Source organism: Giraffa tippelskirchi, chromosome 7, assembly GCF_054371585.1.
Source record: "Giraffa tippelskirchi isolate mGirTip1 chromosome 7, T2T-mGirTip1v1.2.pri, whole genome shotgun sequence".
Classification (NCBI taxonomy): domain Eukaryota; kingdom Metazoa; phylum Chordata; class Mammalia; order Artiodactyla; family Giraffidae; genus Giraffa; species Giraffa tippelskirchi.
The window spans coordinates 94,292,257-94,319,905 of record NC_137281.1 but is presented as its reverse complement, the minus strand read 5'-3'; the positions used below and the strand labels follow the sequence as shown (position 1 = coordinate 94,319,905).

At 37.7% G+C, this 27,649-nt stretch overlaps 1 long non-coding RNA gene across 5 annotated transcripts in view; it reads right to left on the bottom strand.

Moving 5' to 3' along the window:
- LOC145512748 (uncharacterized) overlaps window positions 1-27,649 on the bottom strand; it is a 630,718-nt gene that overhangs the window by 392,512 nt on the left and 210,557 nt on the right. The window contains exon 4 of one of the 5 annotated variants that reach the window (XR_014058756.1): window positions 12,459-13,244. The exons of the other annotated variants lie outside the window; for them this stretch is intronic. This is a non-coding gene — a long non-coding RNA (uncharacterized LOC145512748). Of the gene's footprint in view, window positions 1-12,458; window positions 13,245-27,649 lie in introns of those variants that run through there. 5 annotated transcript variants of the gene reach the window in all.

Here is a 27,649-nt window from a genome sequence, read left to right as displayed (position 1 = left end):
TTTCACTGTCCTTGCACTAAACTGCTTGCTAGGCCAAAGATTCCCTTTACCTTGCCTTATGACCCATTTCCTCAAGATTTTCCTTTGGCAGCAAGATTTCCAAGGGAGTCTTAAGTATTGAATCCCTGGATGCTTTCAGTTGCACCTGTTTTATTCTTTATGGAGTCATTAGAATTTGGCTGAGACGACTGAACAGCAGGTAAGAATTAAGTTTCTAAAAGACCAGCTGATACTGTATTGGTGTTTTTCTTTCTGGCTTACTTCACTCTGTATAATAGGCTCCAGTTTCATCCACCTCATTAGTACTGATTCCAATGTATTCTTTTTAATGGCTGAGTAATATTCCATTGTGTATATTAAAAAGAATACATTCGAATCAGTTCTAATGAGGTGGATGAAACTGTAGCCTATTATACAGAGTGAAGTAAGCCAGAAAGAAAAACACCAATACAGTATACTAATGCATATATATGGAATTTAGAAAGATAGTAACGATAACCCTGTAGGCAAGACAGCAACAGAGACACAGATGTATAGAACAGTCTTTTGGACTCTATGGGAGAGGGCGAGGGCGGAATGATATGGGAGAATGGCATTGAAGCATGTAAATTATCATATGTGAAACGAATCGCCAGTCCAGGTTCTATGCATGATACAGGGTGCTCGGGGCTGGTGCACTGGGATGACCCAGAGGGATGGGATGGGGAGCGAGGTGGGAGGGGGGATCTGGATGGGGAACACATGTACACCCATGGCAGATTCATGTCAATGTATGGCAGAACCAATACAATATTGTAAAGTAAAAAAAAATAATAATAATAAAAATAAATAAAAGAGCAGCTCAGCATGGCTCTTTTTTTCCAAAGTGCAATGGAGTGCAACTTAAAATAGAAAACTTAGCCACAACCAGCCACCTTAGTGTTTTATAATTTGGTGCTTTCACACTATCTGTTCCTAGAATTTCTCCCTCTGGTCTTGACGCTTCAGGCAAACTCTGAATAATGAATGGGAGGAGCTCGGGTAGGGGGAACTGGAGAGAGAGTGTCAAGAACCCTATACCAGGAAATGAAAATAAAGAGACCCTGTGCAGTCTATATTGGATACAGATGTACACAAAACAGAAACTCTGTCCTGTAAAGTTTCCATGAATGCACCAGCTACATATGGTATCTTAGTAGGATGGAGAACAGTGATAGGATAATCTAATAAGCATTCTTTTGCTATTAGAAACAGAGCTATAAACTGCTCTGTGGGCCTGGATCTACCTGATACCTCAACAGTTAATGAATACTCGGAGTGGGCAGAGGACAGGTTTAGGAACTGGAACCATATCTCTATTTGCCTTTTTTCCTCCCATGTCCACATCCACTGGTCAGGCCCTCATTAATTCTCAGCTGGATTCTTAAAATCATTTTCTAATAGATCTCTCCCCTTCCAAACTAGCTCTCCCACTACCATAGGATTGATTTTTATAAAATATAGCTTTGATCACTCCACTCACCAAAAGCCTTCAGTGGCTTTCCACTTAAGCCCAATTAAGTCCAAAGGTCTCAGCTTAGCATTTAAGACCTTTTACAAAGTGGTCTTTTTCTCCTTGTCTTTCCTCTCTGCTGTCTCTGGTCTGGCCTCTGGGCAAATCCCATGAAGTCAGCAATCCTCTAGACTCTCCAAAGTAAGTGTGAAACAGCCAGGGTGTCAGGGCATTCTGGGAGTTTCCTCAGACTCAGGGATTGAAGGGGTACAGGAGTATCCTTAGTTGGAGAAAGTTTGGTGATAGCCAACAAACTACAGCAGTGGATCCTTGGTGAAGTCAGAAAGGGCCCTGCAACCTGCAGACAGTGTAGATGTCACATGTTTTCTACACATCATTTAACCAGATAGTTCTCTCTGGAGGACATTCTCAAAAGCATAGAACTAAGCCCACGTGAGGTGATGTTGGTATATGAGGACATGGTGGTGACAGCAATTATGACCAGCTTTCTTTTTCTCCCTCCCTGGTGGACCAGCCTGAGGACTGAGTATGTAAGCCATCACCTTCTCCTCCCTGACTTGGAGAATATTCTTTCCTTTTTCACAAATAGTTCTAGGTTACATAAGAAAACACTTGTTATTTAAAATATCATCACCCTCTTCCGAGTGGCATTCTGTATGTTTGTGTCCCTTAAAAGTGCAGGAAAGAATAACATTCAAATACTAAGAGGTGAAGATCTGAGTAAGTTAGGTGGGGACTGAGAATATGGATGCGCTGTATGGCACATTACCAACACATTTTCCCTGAGATGAGGAATAAGACAACTATGTTTGCAATTTCTACTTCAATCGAATACTATATTGGAAGTCCTGGAGAGTGCAAAAAGGCAAAAATAAAGAAACAAAGAGTTTATAAGATGAGAGCTCATTATTCACAGATGACTTGACTGTGGTTGAATAATCTACAAAAGTTCTCAGAGTTAACAAATTTAGCAAAGTTACTGGATACAAGAGCAATGTACAAAAATTAACTATGTATCAGTAAAAACAATTAGAAACAAAATTTTAAAAATACAACTTACAACAGCATCAAAACCAATGAATACCTAGGAATAAATCTAACAAAAGGTTGTGAAAGTCCTTTAATAGAAACTATGAAACATTGCTAAGACCTGAATAATGGAGGAATATGTAATGGTTATGGATTGGAAGACTCGATGTTCTAAAGAGCTTAATTCTCCTCAAATTGATCTGCAGAGTGAATCAAAATCCAACCAAGTGAGGTGGTTATTTTTGTTTTATTTTGTTGTTGTTTCATAATACATGGTATGCATATGTGTAGAAACCAACAAGCAAATTCCAAAATGTATATGGACCTGCAGGGTGTCAAATATGGTTAAGACAGTCTTGAAGATGAAGAACTAAACTGAAGGATTTATCCAACTAGATGTATAATTTTATTATAAAACTATAATATTTAAGATAGTGTGCTACTGGCACAACAATAATCAAAAGGACCAACAGAACAAAGGAGACCAGACATCGATCCATGTATATACAGACATGCCTGCTTTATAATGTAGCACAACAGTGTGGTCGTTGGAGTCAGTGATCTACATGGAAAAAAAAGCTCATCTTGACCTGCACACCTAATATCACACTAAAATTAATTCTAGTTAGACTGTAGGTCTAAAAGTGAAGGAAAACCGATTAACCTTTAGGAAGCTAGGGAATATTTGCATTTGCTTGGAGTAAAGTAAAAATTTTCTTAAACAAGACACAAAAAACACTATCATAAAATAAATGATTAATGACTTGAAAGGCATTAAAATTAGAAATTTCTTTTCATCAGAACACCAGTGAGAGAGAAAAGGCAAACCACAGAGTGGCAGAAAATATTCAAACTACATGTGATTAACAAAGGACTGATTTCTAGAATGATAAACAACTCTCATAAGCCAATTTATAAAAGACAGAAAAAAACAGGAAAAGATTTGAGTCAGGGCTTCACAAGAGGCTATGCAAATAGAAAATTATCATATAAAAATATGTTCATTTTTACTAGCAATCAGGGAACTGCAAAGTAAAACCACAGTATCAGCTCAGTTCAGTCGCTAGGTCGTGTCCGACTCTTTGCGACCCCATGAACCGCAGCACGCCAGGCCTCCCTGTCCTTCACTAACTCCCTAAGTCCACCCAAATCCATGTCCATCGAATTAGTGATGCCATCCAACCATCTCATCCTCTGCTGTCCCCTTCTCCTCCTACCCTCAATCTTTCCCAGCATCAGGGTCTTTTCCAATGAGTCAGCTCTTCACATCAGGTGGCCAAAGTATTGGAGTTTCAGCTTCAACATCAGTCCTTCCAATGAACACTCAGGACTGCTCTCCTTTAGGATGGACTGGTTGGATCTCCTTAGTCCAACGGACTCTCAAGAGTCTTCTCCAACACCACAGTTCAAAAGCATCAATTCTTTAGCACTCAGCTTTCTTTATAATCCAACTCTCACATCCATACATGACCACTGGAAAAACCATAGCCTTGACTAGATGGAGCTTTTTTGGTAAAGTAATGTCTCTGCTTTTTAATATGTTATCTAGATTGGTCATAACTTTCCTTCCAAGGAGTAAGTGTCTTTTAATTTCATGGCTGCAGTCACCATCTGCACTGATTTTGGAGCCCCAAAAAATAAAGTCTGACACTGTTTCCACTGTTTCCCCATCTATTTGCCATGAAGTGATGGGACTGGATGCATGATCTTAGTTTTCTGAATGTTGAGCTTTAAGCCAACTTTTTCACTCTCCTCTTTCACTTTCATCAAGAGGCTCTTTAGTTCTTCTTCACTTTCTGCCATAAGGGTAGTGTCATCCGCATATCTGAGGTTATTGATATTTCTCCCAGCAATCTTGATTCCAGCTTGTGCTTCCTCCAGACCAGCATTTCTCATGATGTACTCTGCATATAAGATAAATAAGCAGGATGACAATATACAGCCTTGACGTACTCCTTTTCCTATTTGGAACCAGTCTGTTGTTCCATGTCCAGTTCTAACTGTCACTTCCTGATCTGCATACAGGTCTCTCAAGAGGCAGGTCAGGTGGTCTGCTATTCCCATCTCTTGAAGAATTTTCCACAGCTGATTGTGATCCACACAGTCAAAGGCTTTGGCATAGTAAATGAAGCAGAAATAGATGCTTTTCTGGTACTCTCTTGCTTTTTTGATGATCCAACAGATGTTGGCAATTTGATCTCTGGTTCTCTGCCTTTTCTAAAATTAGCTTGAACATCTGGAAGTTCACGGTTCACGTATTGCTGAAGCCTGGCTTGGAGAATTTTAAACATTATTTTACTAGCATGTGAGATGAGTGCAATTGTGCGGTAGTTTGAGCATTCTTTGGCATTGCCTTTCTTTGGGATTGAAATGAAAACTGACCTTTTCCAGTCCTGTGGCCACTGCTGAGTTTTCCATATTTGCTGGCATATTGAGTGTGCCACTTTCACAGCATCATCTTTTAGGATTTGAAATAGCTCAACTGGAACTCCATCACCTCCACTAGCTTTGTTCGTAGTGATGCTTCCTAAGGCCAACTTGACTTCACATTCCAGGATGTCTGGCTCTAGGTGAGTGATCACACCTTCGTGATTGTCTGGGTTGTGAAGAACATATTTGTAAAATTCTTCTGTGCATTCTTCCCACTTCTTCTGAATATCTTCTGCTTCTGTTAGGTCCCTACCATTTCTGTCCTTTATTGAGCCCATACTTGCATGAAATGTTCCTTTGGTATCTCTAATTTTCTTGAAGAGATCTCTAGTCTTTCCCATTCTATTGTTTTCCTCTATTTCTTTGCATTGATCGCTGAGGAAGGCTTTCTATCTCTCCTTTCTATTCTTTGGAATCTGCATTCAAATAGGTATATATTTCTTTTTCTTCTTTGCTTTTCACTTCCCATCTTTCACAGCTATTTGTATGGCCTCCTTAGACAGCCATTTTGCTTTTTTGCATTTCTTTTTCTTGGCGATGGTCTTGATTCTTGTCTCCTGTACAATGTCATGAACCTCCATCCATAGTTCATCAGGTATTCTGTCTACCAGATCTAGTCCTTTAAATCTATTTCTCACTGCTACTGTATAGTCATAAGGGATTTGACTTAGGTCATACCTGAATAGTCTAGTGGTTTTTCTCCACTTTCTTCAATTTCAGTCTGAATTTGGCAATAAGGAGTCATGATCTGATCCGCAGTCAGCTCCTGGTCTTGTTTTTGCTGACTGTATAGAGCTTCTCCATCTTTGGCTGCAAAGAATATAATCAATCTGATTTCGGTGTTGACCATCTGGTGATGTCCATGTGTAGAGTCTTCTCTTATGTTGTTGGAAGAGGGTGTTTGCTATGACTAGTGTGTTCCCTTGGCAAAACTCTATTAGCCTTTGCCCTGCTTCATTCTGTACTCCAAGGCCAAATTTGCCTGTTATTCCAGGTGTTTCTTGAGTTCCTACTTTTGAATTCCAGTTCCCTATAATGAAAAGGACATCTTTTTGGGGTGTTAGTTCTAGAAGGTCTTGTAGGTCTTCATAGAACTGTTCAACTTCAGCTTCTTTGGCATTACTGGTCGGGGCATAGACTACTATCTGCCTAAAATTGATAAAATTAGAAAGCCTTACAATACCAAATGTTGACAAGGTTGTGGAACAACTGGAACTCATATACACTGCTATTGGGAATGTAAATCGTACAACTCTGTTGAGAAACTGTTTAGCCTCATCTGTTAAAGCTTAACATATACTAATTTTAAGATCCATCGCTTCCACCCAAAAAGAATTACATGTGTATATGCACCACAAGTATGTACATGCAGCTCCTCAAAAAGTTCAACATAGAATTACCATATGACTTAACAATTCCACTCTAAGAGAAATAAAAACATACATTCACACAGAAACATGTTTGAAAATGTATATAGCAGCATCATCCAAAAGATGAAAATAGTCAAAATGTTGGAACAGCCCAAATGCCCATAGATGAGCACAAGAGAAAAATAGAGGTATATCTATGCTAGATTAATCAACCATAAAAAGGAATGAAGTGCTGATATATGCTACAACTTGGATGAACCTTCATCATGTTTGGTGAAGGAAGCCAGAGACAAAGGTCACACTTTGTGTGATTCCTTTTATACAATATATAGGCAAATCCACAAAGACAGAAAATAAATTGTTAGTTACCAGGGAATGGGGGAGGGAAAATAGGTAGTGACTGCTAAATTAGTACAGGGTAGTGGGGCTTGTTTGTTTGTTTTTGGTGCAATGAAAAAGTTCTGAAAGTTAAGAGAGATGGTAGTTGTATAACACTGTGAATACATTGAATGCCACTGAACTGTATACTTTAAAATGATTGTGTTACGTGAATTTCACCTTAATTTCTAAAAGATATTAAAAATGACCCTTTTCTGTTCTGATTTTAATCTTCTCTGGAAACTGTATCCCTATTCTATACAGGCAATTCTCACCTTATGTGGTACTGGCGTGAATTTCAGTTACCACAGTTAAGTTCAATTGTACCAGTCCTCCAACAAAAAGGCTCAAATTTCAGTTACGATAGTATACTCATTGCATGAAGTACAAACTTCACACCTAACTCTTCAGTCCACAGATCACTATGTAAATAATAGCCAAGCATCATAATCAGTGACCAATCACATCACTTCTTTCAAAGTCTGCCAGTGATTGGCCACTGCATACCTGATATTCAGTTCCAGCACAGACAGGAAAGCATATAATTGTGTTGTTTCCCCGTGATAAATTCATATACCATTTTATAAAAATGGAGAATTGAAAGAGAGAATTGGTCAATAAATATAAAAATACTAAAAGAAATGAAAGGTAGTAACTTCAAAAGTGAAATTCTGATCCATCATAAACAAGTTATAGAAGAAATAGCTGACCATGGGATTGTTGACAGAGATACCATTGGAGAGACTAAGAATATACAGTCAAAGGAACTTAGTAAAGGTGAACTTATCAACATAAATGATGAAAGTGGTTTTGACAAAAAGGATGAAGATGTCCCAGAGGAAGTGATGCTGGCAAACAACTTCAACATTAAAGAAACTCTCAAATATTTTGCAACTTTGAAAGCATGAAGAATAAAATGTTGGAAATTAATTGAAACTTAGAAAGGGATATGACAATATGTCAGTGCATAGAAAAGTGTTCAGTCTCTATCGTAAATTATAGGCAAGAAAATAACAGGTACCATTAAAAATCACTTTTGATAGGTATTTTTTTACAAAAACAATAATGTATTTTAAATTTCAGTGTTTCTAATGTCTTTGATTACAGTGTATTAAATAGTTTCAATGTTTTAATTTCCCTATATATTTATAATTGAAAACAACAATTTTTACTCTTCTGACAATAATTTTTAAAAAGTCACTGGACAATTGTAATTTTCCCACTGATTATTAAGTTCACTTTGCATGGTTTCAACTTGCACATTGATTTTTATGAACCTACACTACTATGTAAAACTAAAACAGCCTGTACCGTATTCTTTATATTCCATTTCTCAGTCAAATATTCACAATTATCACAGTTTAAAATATTTCTATATCTCCTAGCAGCATCTCTGCCGCATGATATTGGCTTAAGAAATTTTGCTTCTACCGCTCCCTCCTTACCCAGTGACTTTGATTGATATTTCCTTACCCTATAATTTCTTCCTCTTACAAATTTAAATTCACCTTCCTTCATGAAGACATTTTCTGGTTTCCTGCTCCTCAAATTAAGGTGATCCCTCCCTCCTTTGAAGTTTCTGCCTAGTTTAACAAAACATACTTCTTCAAAATTTGCAACAAGCACCTCTTAATATAACTTTGTTGTAAACTCATATATGTCTGGGCTTTGGTTTGGGTTTTCTTTTTGTCTTCGTTTTTGCAAATAGAGAATTGTGTGATTAAAATGGCATGTAGTTGAACATGTGCCTATAAAAATAAAGGCAAAATGGACAAAGGAAGGGAAAACCAGAACTTCTCTTTCTTTTCTTTTCTTTTTAATAAATATAAAAATTACAAAGCAAAAATTTCCGGAAAAGAGTTAACATACAATTATGGCTTTTTATTTAAGTATTTATAGAATACTGGATACCCCTAAAACATTTATGTTAGTAACAAAGTCTGCGTGAGTTTTATTCCTCAAGGGTGTGGGGAAAGACAACATTGTGCACTGTAAGTATTTCAGCAGGCACTCCAAGCAACCTCACAATTGCTGTGTTCAACTGCACTTTTATACACTGTCCTTGAATAAATAGTTACTTGGCTCTGAAATTTCTTGAACTGACAACTCTTTGTTGAAGACCTCACAAGACTTTTAATAAAGACAACTAAAAGGCAATTGATTTTCCCCCTGGTTGGAGTATGTATTCAAAAGAGTGGTAAACAATACCCACCATGTTCTCCCTTAAGAATACATCCTTTGATTTGTACTTTGAAAAAAATATACATATAAGTCAGTATTTGTGTTCTTAGTATAATACCCACATGCAGAGTTTTCTAGGACAGTAATACAATATAGCTACTGTTGTTGAAGATTGGGACAAATGGTTTTTTCTTCACACTCTCTCATTCTATGTGACTTATTTGAAGTTAGTTCTAGTTGATACATGCTTGGATCAATTTCAGCCCGTATCACACACAGCATGCTACATTACACTGCCTGGCCCTCCACATCCACTGCCGTCCCATCCATGAAAATAGACACATCAGCAGCCATATTTTTTATAACCCAAACCCTTGGCCATGGTTGATTGGCCCAAGAATGTGCACCTGCCTCAATCTTAACCTAACAGACACCCTTCTATCATAAATTGAATTCAGAACTGAAAGGAAATCATTTTAGGAGTGTCTGGATCTGTGAGACGTATACTGAGAAACGTGAGACAGAGATTTTACTTGTCATGCAGAAGAAACCAGCCTTCAGGAAGAAAAGGAAAAAGTTTTCTAGTCCTTAGTTTCAACTCCTTCCTAATTCCCAAATCCTTCCCACTACTGGATTCCAGGTATTCTTGCAAACTTAAGCTTACCAGAATTTCTTTATGCTACCTGCTTTTGTAATTCATAAAAAAACAAAGAATATTCTCATATGGTTCTGTACAGAAACTTTATCTCTGAAACAGGAATGATGATGACATTATTATTATAAATCTCAGTAGCAGATAAGCAGAACAGTGAGTGCCATTTTAAAATTGGAATCAACTACTAATTATTTTTATATACAAAATTTTCAAGCTTTTTTCAAGAAGACTTTCTTACCTGTCCTAAGTTTGCTGTGTAGGTCTAAACTGCTAATTTGCTATACTAAAATTGATCTGCTACTCCACAAAGCATATCAACCTTTTAAGCCTGCTAGTAACTCTCCACCTGAGTAGGGTATGCGGTCTGAAATAGTGTAGTACATCTTTTATATGAGACACTCTTCTAAATGAATATCAATTTCAACATCTTAACAGAGTTTGTGTTGGTTTCCCTGGTGCCACAAGGTCCTTGCCAGGGAAAGTGTGTCTAATCTGACTACTGACCATAATGGTACTTGTTTGTTTCCTGACTAATATTATTTACCTTTAGAAATGTTTAGTTATTGATTTTTTAACTTAATATTTTCTAAAATGCACTTCATATTCTCCCCCAGAGGACTTTTTCTTGTTTCTCATTCAGTTTCTCATGGGTCTTTAATCCTGTTCTCATCACAAAATGGTACACAAGAAAAGAATATCTAAACTTGCTATAAATTGGGAGAGTTGGATAAATGGATCCTAAGTATAAATCTAGGAGAAAGACAATATTGTAAGTTTAGCAGACAATCCAGACCATTATTTTTCCCCCAGCCCATTCTTAATTCACTAAAAATAATATGATTATACAATCAAGGCCCAAAATAAAGAGTCATTTCTCCTTTATTAGATACACAAGCAATGGGATTTATTTCCAATATTTGTACATATCTCTGAAAAAGTTCTCGATGGTAATGTTCTCTAATGGTTTAAAAGGTATCTAATCTCCAATTTTTAATTGGTCCCAACAATATAGTTCAGACTAATATTTTAAGCAATCAATTAGCTAATTATTTGTAGAATACCTAGAAAATATTTGGCAAAGCTGTTAATTTACTATTCTACTGTCAAGGTTAATAGTTGCTTTCTTTTAATTACGATGTGCCCTTCTTTCCTTACTGTAAATTAAAACATATTTGATTTTTATAAATATGTTTAAGTAAAATAAAATATTTCACAGCTAGGATATGGGTCCAGATAATCTTTTCAGGAAAACAGGATATTATTTAAATAAACAAAAAAGAGTATATATATATATATATATATATAGACAATCAACTACATCATATTGATTATCAATTATCAATGTAATCATACTTTTAGTTTGTCTCAAATACTGACTTCAATGGCATACTAAAATTTTTGAGTCAGGAAAAGTTTAAGGAAAAAGATTGGGTATTTGAATTCAATTTAATTATTATTAATTATTCAATATGTAAAATGGAACTCAAACCAAGAAGTAGTTTGATAGAAATAAGGACAGTTGTTGAATGTCAATTATACACTATCAACTTATAAATACTTATATTTTTAGCTGCTTTGGAACACAGTTTAGAAGGCCCTCAAAAAGTCAAACATGCAATTACCATATGACTCAGCAATTACACTTTTAAGTGTATTCTCAGCAGAATTGAAGATAAGTTTTCAAACAAAAGCCTGTACAGAAATATTCATAGCGGCATTATTCAACATAGCCAAAATGTGGAAACAGCATAAATGTTCTTCAGCTATGAATGTATAGACAAAATGTGGCTCATTCATAAAATGGCATATTATTCAGTCATATAAAAAAGGAAATAATCAACAAACAGATTCAAATTTTATCCAGAGAAGCAAAAGACTGAATAGCCAACACAATGTTAAAGCAGAACAAAGTTGGTAGACTGACAACTGTTTATCTTCAAGACTTACTCTAAAGCTACAGTAATCAAGACATTGTGGTACTGTGAAAGAACAGAGAACCAGATCAGTGGAACAGAATGGAGAGCCCAAAAATAGGTCCCCATAAAGACTGTCAATTGAAAAACAAACAAACAAACAAAAAAACTGTCAATTGATTTTTGACAAAGGAGCAAAAGCAATACAATGGAGCAAAGACTGTCATTTCAACAAATGATGCTGAAACTAATGAACATGCACCAAACAAAAAAAAAAAAAAAGGCAAAATGAATCTAGACACAGATATTATACCTTTAACAAAAATTAACTCAAAATGGATCACAGACTAAATGTAAAATATAAATCTATAAAACTCCTAGAGATGAAATAGAAAAAAAACTTAGATGGCCTTGGGTATGGCAATGCATTTTAAAATACAACACCAATGATGCAATCCATGAAATAAATCATGGATTAGCTGGACTTTATTAAAATTAAAATTTTGCTATGAATGACAATATCAAGAGAATTGGAAAATAAACCACAAACAGGGAGGAAAACAGCTGCAAAAGACACATGTGATAAAGTAATATTATCCAAAATACACAAAGAACTTTTAAAACTCAAAAATAAGAAAACAAAAATCCAATTGAAAGGCCAAAGTCCTTAACAGATAACTCTCCAAAATAAAATACACAGATGGAAATAAGCATACAAAAAGATGTTTCACATAATATGTCATTTGGAAAATGCAAACTAAAGCAATGGCATTCCACTACACACACACACATATGGCAAAAATCTGAAACACTGATAATACCAAATGCTGGTAAAGATGTGGAGCAACAGCAACTCCCTTCCATTACTGGTGGGAATGCATAATGGTATCCAGCCACTTTGGAAGATAGTTTGTCAGTTTCTTACAAAATTAAACATACTCTTGTCATATGATCCTACAGTCATACCCCTTGGTATTTATTCAAGCTATGTCCACACAAAAACCTGTATGCAAATGTTTATAGCAGCTTTATTCATTACTGTCAAAACTTGAAAGCAACTATGATGTACTTCAGCAGGTAAATTTGGTACATTCAGACAAAGAAATATCAACACCAAACAGAAATGAGCTTGTAAGTCATGAAAAGACATGGAGGAAGCTTAAATGTATGTTACTAAGTGAAAGAAGCCAACCTGGAAAAGCTACTGTAAGATTTCAACTATAGGACGTTCTGGAAAAGGCAAAACTATGGAGACAATGAAAAGATCAGTGGTTGCCAGAAGTGTTAGTGGGGAGATGCATAGAGCACAGAGGATTTTTAGGTGAGTGAAATTATTCTATATGATAGTATAATGTTCAGTTCGGTTCAGTCGCTCAGTTGTGTCTGACCCTGAGACCCCATGGACTGCAGCACGCCAGGCCTCTCTGTCCATCACCAACTCCCGGAGTTTACTCAAACTCATGTCCGTTAAGTCAGTGATGCCATCCAACCATCTCATCCTCTGTTGTCTCCTTCTCCTCCCGCTTTCAGGGTCTTTTCCAATGAATCAGTTCTTCGCATCATGTGACCAAAGTATTGGAGTTTCAGCTTCAGCATCAGTCCTTCCAATGAATATTCAGGGCTGATTTCCTTTAGGATGGACTGGTTGGATCTCCTTGCTGTCCAAGGGACTCTCAAGAGTCTTCTCCAACAGCATCAATTCTTTGGTGCTCAGCTTTCTTTATAGTCTTCAAAAGCATCAATTCTTTGGTGCTCAGCTTTCTTTATAGTCCAACTCTCACATCCATACCTGACTACTGGATATAATGTTGGAAACACATTATTAGATATTTGTTCAAACCCACACCAAGAGTGAACCATAATTTAAACTATGGACTTTGGGTGATTACAATGTGTCCACATGGGTTCACTCTTGGTAAAAAATGTACTTTTCTAGTGTGTGCTGTTGATAAGGGGGAGGCTATGCATTGTGTGGGGGCAGAAGGTATATGGGAAATCTCTATAACTCCCTCTTAATATTGCTGTAAACCTAAAATTGTTCTAAAAATGAAGTCTTGAAAAAAATTAAAAAATGAAATACTGATATGTGCTACAATGTGAATGGACCTTAATATATTATGCAACATGAAAGAAGCCTGACACAAAAGGCCACATATCGTATCATTCCATTTACATGAAATGTCCAGAATAGGCAAATTCATACAGAAAGTAGATTAGTAGTTCCCAGGAACTGGGAAGAGGAAAGAGTGGGGATTGACTGTCAATGGATATGGGGTTTCTTTTGGGGATGAGAAACATGTTCTAGAGTTGGGTAGTGGTAATGGTTACATAACTTTAGAATATAACAAAACCCACTGAATTGTACACTTTTAAGGAATGAATTTTGTAGTATGTGAATTATATTTCAACTTAAAAAATTATATGAGAAAAAATATTTTTTACAGACAAAAATTTAAGAACATAATTGATGCATGTGATAATAAATCACTTGATTCTGGTCATCATATTTCATCCTAAGAATGGACTGAATGCAGATAATAATCTGTGTGTACAGAAGCATCCCCTCAGAAATAATTGCTATCCAGAAACACCACCTCCTGGGTAAAGAGTGGGAGCCCCACTGGAAAGGACTGGGAGGGATCTAAAGAAAGAGATGGTATAAACAGTAAACAGGCTCAGAAAAAAAGAATAGTACTGCACTTCAGAAGCATCTTCAAGACTTTGGATCCTAAGTCATGAGAAGACTGCTAAAATAGAAATATGAATTTAGAATAGCCTGCAGAAAATCCATCTAAATTTGGATGTTAGCTTAGTGCTACCCACATGACCTTTATCTGACTCCTTGTGTACCCTAAAGCCAGCCTTTTCCAGATGTTTTTCTTTGCCACAAAACATCCAAGAGGGAAAAGAAAATGAATTATCAGACAGTCATGCAAGTGAACACAGTTGGGGTTTTTCACAGAAGCTGATAGAACATTTCACCTTTTCAATGCAGTGTCTTGATAATACCAACTTTCATTTTGCTCCCACTCTAGGCAGAGTCTTCTATTTTCACCAGTGCCTCAGAGAATGAGATCCCAATCCCCTGGTGTACAACTGTGATTTGTTGAAATTTATCTGTAGTCCCAGGCAATGTCAGTATACCAAAATGGATGCATTTAGTGTTAAGTACCTTACCAGCAATTTCCCTTTTGAGCATTGGAATGTGATAAAACATCAGAGCTTTACTCTTTGGAGTGAAATGTAATACTACATGGGCTGTAAGAAAATAGATTGGGGAGAACTTCTTGCAGCCATTTGTCCCAGTAATTGACCAATAGAGAACAATAAAGCAGTATTCCTCAATGCTAGTATCCTATTGGAAGCCTCTTGCCCTTCCTCTTACACATTTTATAAATTGAAATGCTAGTAGGACAAGCACACTTCTCCATTAAATGGATAAATTTGGCCCTTGGAACATGAGCAACAGCAGTGTAGCACCTACAAACAATGAGGAGATCCATTTCCATTGCTTCTCAGAATTTGTGGGCCTCTTTAGGGGTGAAAGTAATCTTTTCACATTCCATCTTGAGGTAGTGACCAGACTGGCTCAGAAACTGGCACCATCATCCGTCATATTCTGATAAGAAGCATCTCCAGTTAACTATCTCTCCAAATAATTCCTAAACTTTATACAATTAAATAAGCTGATGGAAAAAAAAATGAAAGTGTTCCACTGCAGAAAGAATATTGTGGCAAAAAGAAAAGTGAGGATTTCACCAGACTGCTTCTTGCATGTTAAAAATGCGTCATGCACATGTGCAATAATTAAGGGATCTTGCTTGCCTGAAAAGCATAATCTCCTAACACATCACTTTACATGAAAGATCATCCAACAACCTACTCATTTTTGGCTTAGATCTATAATAGCTCAGTTGGAATAATTTCATAGAAAAGAAAAACATTCTTTCCCTAGGTAACAGTCTAGTAGGTTTTCCCACCTCAATTTCTCTTTCTCTCTGCTATCTCTGGCCCCAGTGTGCAATTTTTTAAAAGCATTGCAAAATGTCAATAAACAAACAAAGGAGACCAGAAGCAAAACCCTGCTATCACAGAATCTTGTTGTATAAACTGAGAAACATGGACATGGAATGAAACCTTATTCCCTTTTTTCCCTCCTCTTTGTAAATGATTTGCTTCCCCCTCCCTCTTCATGTATAAATAAACAGAAAAGTGTCTGTATATTTGGTGTTTTTTCTCCTTTGGTCTTCATAATCAAGGGCTATTACAGCAATAGATCTTATCTGTGGAATGGCAGTCCCTCTGCACCTTCAGTTCAGATTTTTGTTTATGCTTGACTGCCATTGTGGCTGTTCCTGATAGTTTTAGGTCAGCCATGACAGACTATGGGTGACACTAAATAAACAAGCTGGGAGTCTGGGACCAGCCAGGAAGGAGTGGTACTAGGGCTCACAGTTTGATTTTCCTTGATTAATCACCCTTTTTATTTAGAATAACTTATTGTGTACAGTACCTGCTTGTCTGGCTAAGCAAATTACACTATCAACAGGCAAAGACTTAGAACTCCTCATAAACAAAGAAAAACAAGGAAGACAAGTATGGCTTACTCAACTGCAAAGCGAAGCTGCCGGCTTTAGGAGCATGATCAGGGCTGTTTATTTATTTTCTTAAATAGTATATAGCTCTTTCTTCTGCTGCTTGTTATCCTGCTCTGACCTAAGTAACCTTGTCAAGCCACCTCCCAGGTTGCCCAGATGGCCACAACCAGCAGACTAATCATTCCAAATGATAAGAAAGGGCATGATTCCTAGTGATCAGAGTCTCAGTATCCATCTTGGCTCCCTAGAAGCACTCTTCATCCGGGTGTGTGTGTGTGTGTGTGTGTGTGTGTGTTGCAGCTATTAAGTTTAGAAAAGAGACTGCTGAATGGGATCACGCTATTATAATTTCTGCTCTGCAAGTCAATTCTGAATTATCCTCAGTTTCTACTGTGTGTCAAGAGCTGTATCATTTTTTGTAAATAATCATTATCAATTAATTTCCTCAAATTGTGCTCCTGAATTTAAGCAAAGACTGGCGACTTGTGTAGCTGACTATAACCATTTGAGAAGAAAACAATTTATTCTTCAAATTTTATGTTAGTTAAAAAGCATATCTATCAGGAATATTAAGAATCTTCAGTGCAAATTCAACATGTTAACAAATGGCCCTAGGAACTGTCTGCATTGCAATACCAAAGGCAAAAATTAAAATGGAGTTTATAAAAGTATACAGATATTTAGATGAGAAAAGCAGTTGCCAAATGCTATGTATAGAGAATTAATGGGCAAATATTAATACAGAAACTCACCAGCAAACAAAGAGGATATTATTAAAATATAAATTTTCATGTATCAAAATTGCAGTTTTTTTTTTTAAATTAAGGATAATATTCCATGACGGTGAAACTATGGTGATTTGGGTTTTCTTATACTGTCCTGCTACCAGTAGAAAAATAATACAATCTTTCTGGAGCATTATAATTCCCATGGCTACAACCATATTCTAAGAAAGTCCTCTTTGAATTTTAATGTGTTTAAGAATCTCTTGGGGATCTTTTTAAAAACGCAGATTCTGATTGCATAAGTCAGGGTAAGGACTGAGATTCTTCAGTCTAGCATGCTTCAATCCAGTGGGGATGCTTCAAGTCCAAGGACCATATTCTAACTTGCCAAGTATTAGAAGGATTCTTAAGATTCCAACAGAGCCTCTACTAAGGAAGTAGGTGTGGAAGGCACACACTACACATGTGATCGTGATGTAATTAGCCACTGAAAGAGAGAGATGACCCAAAGATAAGGCCATTGCTTTAAGCCTAGAAATTTCCTAAGAAGATGATAAGTTCCATTTTAGATATGTTCCTCTGATATAAACACGTGGAAACATATAAAAGGCAGGGGGACATTCAAGTTTGCAGCTTCATGAAAGTTTAGAGTAGAAACACATCAGATTGAGCCATATGAAACTGCCAAAAACCAACCACTTTCAGCCTACAAAAATGGCTGTGTCATATCTTTCAACCTAATAAATTTAAGGATCATTTTCATGGATGTAATAATTGAATGTATGGAGGTATGTGATATTGGCAAAGGTAAGCGTGAAGACTGAGGTAGGAATTGAATTTTGGGGAATATCTACATTTAGGAGATGAGCAGATAGAAAAAATGACAGAGACTATATTCATTTGCTAGGGCTACTGTAACAAAGTAAACTGACTGGATTAAAACAGAAATTTATTTTCTCAGAGTTCTGGAAACTGTAAGTATAAGATCAAAGTATCCGTAAGAAATGGTTTCTTTCAAGGCCTCAATCATTGGCTTATAGATGGCCATTTTCTCCTTGTATCTTCACATGGACTTCCCTCTTCACAAGTCTGTGTCCTAATATTCTTTTTTTAAAAGGACACCAGTCATATTACATTGGTTCAGGTAGGTTCAGTCGTTCAGTCGTGTCTGACTCTTTGCGACCCCATGGACTGCAGCACGCCAGGCCTCCCTGTCCATCACAGCTCCTGGAGTTTACTCAAACTCATGTCCAATGAGTCGGTGATGCCATCCAACAATCTAATCCTCTGTCACCCCCTTCACCTCCTGTCTTCAATCTTTACCAGAATCAGTATCTTTTCCAATGAGTCAGTTCTTCACAGCAGGTGGCCAAATTATTGGAGTTTCAGCTTCAGCATCAGTCCTTCCAATGAATATTCAGGACTGATCTCCTTTAGGATGTACTGGTTGGATCTCCTTGCAGTCCGAGGGACTCTCAAGAGTCTTCTCCAACACCACAGTTCAAAAGCATCAATTCTTCGGCACTCAGCTTTCTTTATAATCCAACTCTCACATCCACACTTGACTACTGGAAACACCATAGTTTTGACTAGATGGACCATTGTTGAAAAAGTAACATCTTTGTTTTTTAATATGCTGTTTAGGTTGTTCATAACTTTTCTTCCAAGAAGCAAGCATTTTTTAATTTCATGGCAGCAGTAACCATCTGCAGTGATTTTGGAACCCCCCAAAATTGTCTGTCACTTTGTCCACTGATCCCCATCTATTTGCCATGAAGTGATGGGACCAGATGCTATGATCTTAGTTTTCTGAATGTTGAGTTTTAAGCCAACTTTTTCACTCTCCTCTTTCACTTTCATCAAGAAGCTCTTTAGTTCCTCTTCACTTTCTGCCATAACGGTGGTATCATCTGCATATCTGAGGTTATTGATATTTCTCCCGGCAATCTTGATTCCAGCTTGTGCTTCATCCAGCTCAGCATTTCTCATGATGTACTCTGCATATAAGTTAAATAAGCAGGGTGATAATATACATCCTTGGTGTACTACTTTCCCGATTTGTAACCAGTCTGTTGTTCCATGTCCAGTTCTAACTGCTGCTTCCTGACCTGCATACAGCTTTCTCAAGAGGCAGGTCAGGTGCTCTGGTCTTCCCATCTCTTGAAGAATTTTCCAGAGTTTGTTGTGGTCCACACAGTCAAAGGCTTTGGCATAGTCAATAAAGCAGAAGTAGATGTTTTTCTGGAACTTTCTTGCTTTTTCGATGATCCAACAGATGTTGGCAATTTGATCTCTGGTTCCCCTGCCTTTTCTAAATCCAGCTTGAACATTTGGAAGTTCACAGTTCACGAACTGTTGAAGCCTGGCTTGGAGAATTTTGAGCATTACTTTACTAGCGTGTGAGATGAGTGCAATTGTGTGATAGTTTGAGCATTCTTTGGCATTGCCTTTCTTAGGGATTGGAATGAAAACTGATCTTGTCCAGTCCTGTGGCCACTGCTGAGTTTTCCAAATTTGCTGGCATACTGAGTGCAGCACTTTCACAGCATCATCTTATGGGATTTGAAATAGCTCAACTGGAATTCCGTCACCTCCACTAGCTTTGTTTGTAGTGATGCTTCCTAAGACCTACTTGACTTCACATTCCAGGATGTCTGGCTCTAGGTGGGTGATCACACCATCATGATTATCTGGGTCATGAAGATCTGTTTTGTATAGTTCTTTTGTGTATTCTTGCCACCTCTTCTGAATATCTTCTGCTTCTGTTAGGTCCATATCATTTCTGTCCTTTATTGTGCCCATCTTTGCATGCAATGTTCCCTTGGTATCTCTAATTTTCTTGAAGAGATCTCTAGTCTTTTCCATTCTATTGTTTTCCTCTATTTCTTTGCATTGATTGCTGAGGAAGTCTTTCTTATCTCTCCTTGCTATTCTTTGGAACTCTGCATTCAATTGGGAATATCTTTTCTTTTCTTCTTTGCCTTTTGCTTCTCTTCTGTTCATAGCTATTTGTGAGGCCTCCTCAGACTACCATGTGGCCTTTTTGCATTTCTTTTCCTTGAGGATGGTATTGACCCCTGCCTCCTGTACAATGTCATGAACTTCCATCCATAGTTTTTCAGGCACTCTTTCTATCAGATCTAATTCCTTGAATCTATTTGTCACTTCCACTGTATAATCATAAGGGATTTGATTTTGGTCATACCTGAATGGTCTAGTGGTTTTCCATACTTTCTTAAATTTAAGTCTGAATTTGGCAATAAGGAGTTCATGGTCTGAGCCACAGTCAGCTCTCAATCTTGTTTTTGCTGACTGTAGAAAGCTTCTCCATCTTTGGCTGCAAAGAATATAATCAACCTGATTTCAATGTTGACCATCTGGTGATGTCCATGTGTAGAGTCTTCTCTTGTGTTGTTGGAAGAGGGGATTTGCTATGACCAATGTGTTCTCTTGGCAAAACTCTATTAGCCTTTGCCCTGCTTCATTCTGTACTCCAAGGCCAAATTCGCCTGTTACTCCAGGTATTTCTTGACTTCCTACTTTTGCATTCCAGTCCCCTATATTGAAAAGGACATCTTTTTCGGGTGTTAGTTCTAGAAGGTCTTGTAGGTCTTCATAGAACCGTTCAACTTCAGCTTCCTCAGCATTACTGGTTGGAGCATAAACTTGGATTACTGTGATATTGAACGGTTTGCTTTGGAAACGGATAGAGATCATTCTGTCATTTTTGAGATGGCATCCAAGTACTGCATTTTGGAGTTTTTTGTTGACTATGATGGTTACTCCATTTTTCCTAAGGGCTTCTTGCCCACAGTAGTAGATATAATGGTCATCTGAGTTAAATTCACCCATTCCAGTTCATTTTAGTTCACTGATTTCTAAAATGTCAATGTTCACTCTTGCCATCTCCTGTTTGACCACTTCCAATTTGCCTTGATTCATGGACCTAACATTCCAGGTTCCTATGCAGTATTGCTCTTTATAGCATCGGACTTTACTTCCTTCACTACTCATATCCACAACTGGGTGTTGTTTTTGCTTTGGCTCCATCTCTTCATTCTTTCTGGAGTTATTTCTCCACCTATCTCCAGTAGCACATTGGGCACCTACTGACCTGGGGAGTTCATCTTTCAGTGTCGTATCTTTTTGCCTTTTCATACTTTTCATGGGGTTCTCAAGGCAAGAATACTGAAGTGGGTTGCCATTCCCTTTTCCAGTGGACCACGTTTTGTCAGAACTTTCCACCATGACCCATCTGTCTTGGGTAGCTTACACGGCATGGCTCATATTACATTAAGGCCAGTCCTAATAATCTCATTTTAATTCATTTACTTCTTTAAAGACCCTATCTCCAAATATAGTCACATTCTGAAATCCAGGGAGTTTTGGCTTCAACATATTAATATGAGGGGAACATAGTTCAGCATATAACAGAGACTGACAAAGAAATTTCAAAAAGACAGGAAGAATCGCAAAGAAGCAGAATTTCAGCAGTGTCACCCAGAAATGAGAATGTAATGGGAGGAAGGTGAATGAGTTATTGGAAGAACCATTGGATTTATAATTTGGAATTCTTTCCTGACATTTGGAAAAGCAGTTTGAGTGATAAAATTGGAGGTGGAACTCAGAGTAGGAATAGGAATAAGTGAAGACATCACAAAAAGACTAAAGAGACCCGCTGGCTCAAAGTAAATAAGCATAAATCCTTAGGTAGTCCTTGGTCTAGACTTTCTGTGGCCTAACAACTCCCTCTCTCTCCCATTGAGATACCTCTTTGCTTATCCAGAAGGAACCCCAAGTGTCTATACCTAAAAAAAAATAGTGTGTAGTCCTAGGTCCTGGCACTATTCTCATTTCTATATTACCCTCTGAACACTGGTACCTTTAGCGGGAATCAACAAATCTTTCCACCTCCAGTAGATGGAACTTACCAAAGATACCTAGCTGCAAAGAGAACAAATAAAAAGGTTTTGTCATGTTTTTTGACTCAGAATTAGTCTGGGACAAAGGATCAGCAGCAAGGCACCCAAGCACCTTTGGTGTTCATGTGACATCATCTCCATAGCATCATATGGCAAGGTCATGATACTGCCCACACCACTCTAGCAAATCTCCCTATTGGCAGATGTCAGAAAAAATAAAGTAAATTTACACTGTATAAATTATCTCAGTCATTCCAGTGTAAAGCTTCCTTTTTGACATTTAATTTACTGATAATTCATTTTTAATGAAGATCCACTCAAGGACTCTTGTTTGGATATCTGCACTTGCAAATTTTGCCACCTTCTTCCTTTTCTTCTCAAAATGGTATCTGAGTGTATGTTGAGGAAGGGACTTTGCATCAGTGAACGGAGGCAGTTCTCAGATCTGATGGTATTTATGGTATCTTTGCTATCATATTTCTTTTTTAACTATTGCTGGTACTCAGGTCTGAAGTCAGTAGCTGGTGTGCTTGATGTGTGGCCTATTTCAACTTGTTTGGTGTCTGACTCTTACACTGAATTGATATGGGCATCCAGCATTCAAGTCTGCTTTGATTTACCTCACCAGACCAGATACCCTCCCATCATAGACCCTTTAGATCACAGCTCTATCCCAATTAGAATAAAAGCTCAGCAAGGGCAAAGCTTTATCAATAGATCTTGTTCAGTACTATATTCATAGTGCTTGGAACAGTCTCTAATCCATAGTCAGCATTCAATAAATGTTTGGGAGAAGTGAATTTTGTAAGCTTGGCTCTTGCCATGTGAAAGGAAGTGACTTCACTGAGCAACAAAAGTTGCTCAGTTGTGTCTGACTCTTTGCAACCCCATGGACTATACAGTCCACGGAATTCTCTAGGCCAGAATACTGGCGTGGCTAGCCTATCCCTTCTCCAGTGGATCTTCCCAACCCAGGAATCGAACCAGGGTCTCCTGCATTGCAGGTGGATTCTTTATCAACTGAGCTATGAGGGAAGCCCATGTTAAAGGAAGAAAGTCCTTTCTCAATCGCTCTTTCTTCTTCTCACCTAGTTTCTAGTTTATTTGTCAAAATCTTTATTTGAATATCAGCAACTGAATGTTAACTTTAAAAAAAAAATTGTATCACTTCTCCAAAGAGACTAAATTCTTCCTCCTTTCTTCCCACCTCTTACAGAAGGAGATCGTTCTCTCAATCTACAGAAAGAAGGCCATTCAAATACACACATGCATACACACATTTAGCAGCCCCAAAGTTGATAAAGAAGGAAGATGCCTCCAAAAATTCTTAGGTTTCATGTCTTTCATGAAGAACTGAAAGGAAAAATCATGAAAGGCAATATCCACCAAAATTCAAATCCTCTTCTTAGGAAGCAATGTTTCTTCCCCATCCTATATCCTCCTATGGGGAGTTCAAGGAGAGTAACTCGGATCTATTTTGCCCTGCTTTCATTTCACCAGCAAAGATGAAAGCATGAAAGGCAAATGGAGTTACTTATCAGATTAATAAATGTGATATCACCCTGCCCCTCCTCTTGCTCCTGGGAGCAGGCCTACCCACTTGTCATAGGTTACTGTTGCCTATTACTAGTGAGTAAAGCCCACTGGATTCTGGGATTCAGCTCTAGCCCACCAGAATGCACTCTAAGATACATTGCTTGAATTTTATCAGTAATAAAGGTGATCTTTCATTACTCTAGTAGCTTACTGCTGATTTATTACTGGATTAGTTCAGAATCTAGGCAAGGAAGAAAAGCATTATTTATTACCCTACCTCAGAAACCCCCAAATTAGAATATTCTCCCCAGCCTAGATCTATCAGTAGATACTTAGTCATTAGGTAATGAAAATCCAAAGAGTACACAGTATAGATGAAATAAATGTCTAGGTTGAATCATTTAAGATGTTGCAGAGTGTAGGACATAACAGAACTCCAGCATTCTGATGCTAACCAGTTCCACCTCTTTGCCTCCATCTGGACCAGGGCCACTTATTTTGTCCAGATTTGTGGAAACAAATTTCAAGAACTTTGCTAATGAATTCCAATTCTTAAGATAAGTATTAAAATTTTTTTTTTTCATTAGCTTACAGTAATGCAATGGAAGAACTCTAAACTGAGAAATAGAGAAACTTAGTTTATATCCCAGCTGTAAGATAGACTGCTGCTGCTGCTGCTGCTAAGTCGCTTCAGTCGTGTCCGACTCTGTGCGACCCCATAGATGGCAGCCCACCAGGCTCTCCCGTCCCTGGGATTCTCCAGGCAAGAATGCTGGAGTGGGTTGCCATTTCCTTTTCCAGTGCATGAAAGGGAAAAGTGAAAGTGAAGTCGCTCAGTCGTGTTCGACTCTTAGCGACCCCTTGGACTGTAGCCTACCAGGCTCCTCTGTCCATGGGATTTTCCAGGCAAGAGTACTGGAGTGGGGTGCCATTGCCTTCTCCGTAAGATAGACTAGATGTGCACTGACATGTATTCTTTATGTTTTCTAGACAACTCATCCTTTCTGTCTCAAAAATAAGATCAGCATTCTTCATTAAGTAAACTTTTATAATCATCTCTAAATTAAAGACATTCTTAAACTCTATTTTTCTAATTTTAGTAAAATCGCCTTTAGCATTCTTTCATAGATACTATTATGTCAACCAGTTTTGAGTGTAACTTCTTGATTCCAAAATGTATTTTCAACAGTGATTTTTCTTTTAAAAAAGTGGATGTTGGCCAGAGTATCTGACACCAGGATAGTTTAATTAGTTACACATTTGCCTCCTATCCAGGTCCAATAAATATGCATTCATCAGCACAGCTGCATCTCAGCATGCACATTTAAATTAAAGAGGCTTCCTCAGAGACAGGGGCAATCCTGGCATCTCTTCACTTTGCCAGAAGCCACATCAAATACTGAATCAGTGGTCTCCTTAGAATTTCTTCATAGGTATCTTCTTGTGACAATCATAAACATGTTGCCAGATTAGATTTTCACATTGTTGCCTAATAACCTATAGATTATTTTAAAATGAAATAATAGCACCCAGTTCTTTAATAAAATGGATTTTTATTAAATTTATTAAATTAAATTTCTCTCTGTCTCTTAAATGGAAGTGCATCAATGACACTTGATTTAAAAGACTCAGTACTATTGTCCCATGGTTTTCCTTTGATCTTCACTGTGACTTTTATAGAATAAAACATCATTAATTGAAAATTAAATTAAACCCCAAAGATTCTACTTTCTGTATGTTAGAATTTAAATGTAAGTTATCCTAGCTAATAGACATCAGATTAGCAGTCATTCAAAATTGGATGCTATTTATTGAATGTTAACATTTAAAATGATGTAGATATTATTTTCTTCCCAATCAGAAATCTCTAGCTAACAGGGAAAGGGGGCATTGTTATGTAAGTTCTGACCAGTGCTGTGTCAGTTTCTAAACATTCACCCACAGCTTGCAGCTGACATAGGCAATGACGAATGAGCCAACTTGCTGTTTGCTCTCCCCTGCAGAGAGGGCAGGTTTCCTTTTTATCTAGAAAGCCAGAGGGAAAAAGATGAGAGGGAGATGGATGGGCATTTAAGAGGCACCTGCAGGGGCACTGTATGTGTGACAGGCATCAGTGGCACCTGCCACCACATGGAACCAGGCCAGAAAGTTTAGGACCTACATCAAGTCCCCTCAGACTAGTCCACAGGGTCAACCCAGAGCAGAAAAGATGTCACTTAGCCATGTGTAAGGGATCTCCTTGAGTGCTGCTCACACTGAGACTTTATAGATGGGCACCAAGTTACAACTGCCACCATCTCCAGGTTAAGTAGGGCACTCTACGTATCTCAAAGACAGCTATGGCATAAATGAAACAGAAGGAAAAGGTATGGTGGGATGAAGTGGGATGGAGTAGGGGTGGATGAAAAAGGGGGAAGTGAAAAGAAGTGGTGGTGAAGAAGACCTCAGGTTTTCCTCCAACTGTTCACTTCTTTAAATAATGAGAAGGTTAATGGTTTCTGCAGTCCTAAAATATACCTATGCCTACCAAGTTCTTGAAAGTTAATTGCTGCTGCTGGGGGAGCTATCCTAATTTGTTCTGCCTTATAATGACCTTCCTGTAGGCAAACGCCAGAAGAGGCCTGCCTGCGGGTGTGCTGCACATGCAGGAGATGATGACCCCTTCTAGGGAAATGGGGAATATGAGGTTGAATTACTAGAAAAGTTTATTAGTGATTGGCAGTGACTGATATTCAGGGGCATATGTTGCTAGACAATTTCACATTTTCATCTATCTTACAGGCTTTTTTAGTGGAGTTTTCAGTTATACATCAACTATTCGTTTCTTGTCACCTTGAAGTTCCTGTACTATCCACAACATGCTCCTGTAATACAATTCATACCTTTGAGAGACTGACAAGAAAAGTGAATGGCAAGAGGTACTTCCAAGTTCATGGCCACACTGTTTCCCTCTCTCCTGATAACTGCTGCTGCTGCTGCTGCTAAGTCGCTTCAGTCATGTCCGACTCTTAGCGACCCCATGGACTGCAGCCTACCAGGCTCCTCTGTCCATGGGATTTTCCAGGCAAGAGTACTGGAGTGGGGTGCCATTGCCTTCTCCGCTCCTGATAACAAGTATGTTCTAATCCAGAAACTGAGATACACTGACACCTATTTGAAATAGAAAATTCTAGGACATGGAATGACTATAATTTTTTGCAACAAACTAGTTCCTATTGATTTAGTAATTAAATTGGACCACATTAGGCCAATTTCCTAACCTGAAAAGTGTATATTAAAAATGTATGCAATGCTATTATTTTGGTAGAAAGATAGAAACTGTTACTATGCATTCAGGTTAGTTTAGCTACTCCTTTTTACTAGCAATATCAGAGGGATTCTTTTCTTTCCTTTAAAGCAGTTCTCACATACATCACCCTTTTTCATCTTTTTAATCAACTGGCAGTGAGACACGCACTTATGTCCCCATGGTCTCTTATCACAAGCTATTTGTAGAAAAGATAGAGAAGTAGGTGGTCACCTCTGTGGTGAATAAAAGGACAAGACACAAAGCCTCCTTCCAGGGGTCATAATTATAGCATCATTTTATTCCAGAAGTCCAGAGGGGCTGCCCTGACTGTCATTATAGCTCCATTTCTTTGGTTCTAGAAAAATTTTTCTATCTTCGTGGGGTTCTTTTATTATATGACAATGAAATTGGTAGGGGCTACATACCTTATTTGCTCACTGTGTTAAGTGTGTTGCAAAAAGAAAAAGTAACATGGCAATGGGTTTAGTATGGAAAGATATGTTTTTGAGCCCCAGCTCTATCACCAGGAATTCAGATCAGGCATTTTGCTTCCTTATGCTTCAGTTTAGTCATCTGTATAGAATACAATTAATACTCTTTGTCCCACATATATCCCTGGGTGGTTGTCAGGGTCAAAGGAAATAGTTTATATAGAAATGCCGTGTAAACTATAAAGGTTCTATCACTTTAATGTTATTATCAATTAATGCCAAATTCAAGATCAAGTAATAACAGCTCAGTTAAATCAAATGCAAAACCTAGAAAAATACTGAGACTGAGGTGAAAAGTGAAAGTGAACTGATGAATGCTTACCATGCTGAGGGAAAAATGTATAGAGAAGGAGTGAGGCATCTAGGGTAATCAATAGTACGATTTATCAAGTACTTATGCCTTTCCCAAGCACATGGATAGATTTCATTTCCCTGCCCAACTAAAGATAGTATTACCATGCTATTTGCTACACAATGCAATATGAGCAAAAGAAAAAAACATGTTCGTCTGCAGATACCTTTACCTACTAAGTCCTTGAGAAGCTATAACACATAGAAATCCCTGGTAACCATGTTAGATATGCAGTATAGAAAGAAATAAAGTTTTGCTGTGTTAAGCCATTGAGATTTTAGGATCATT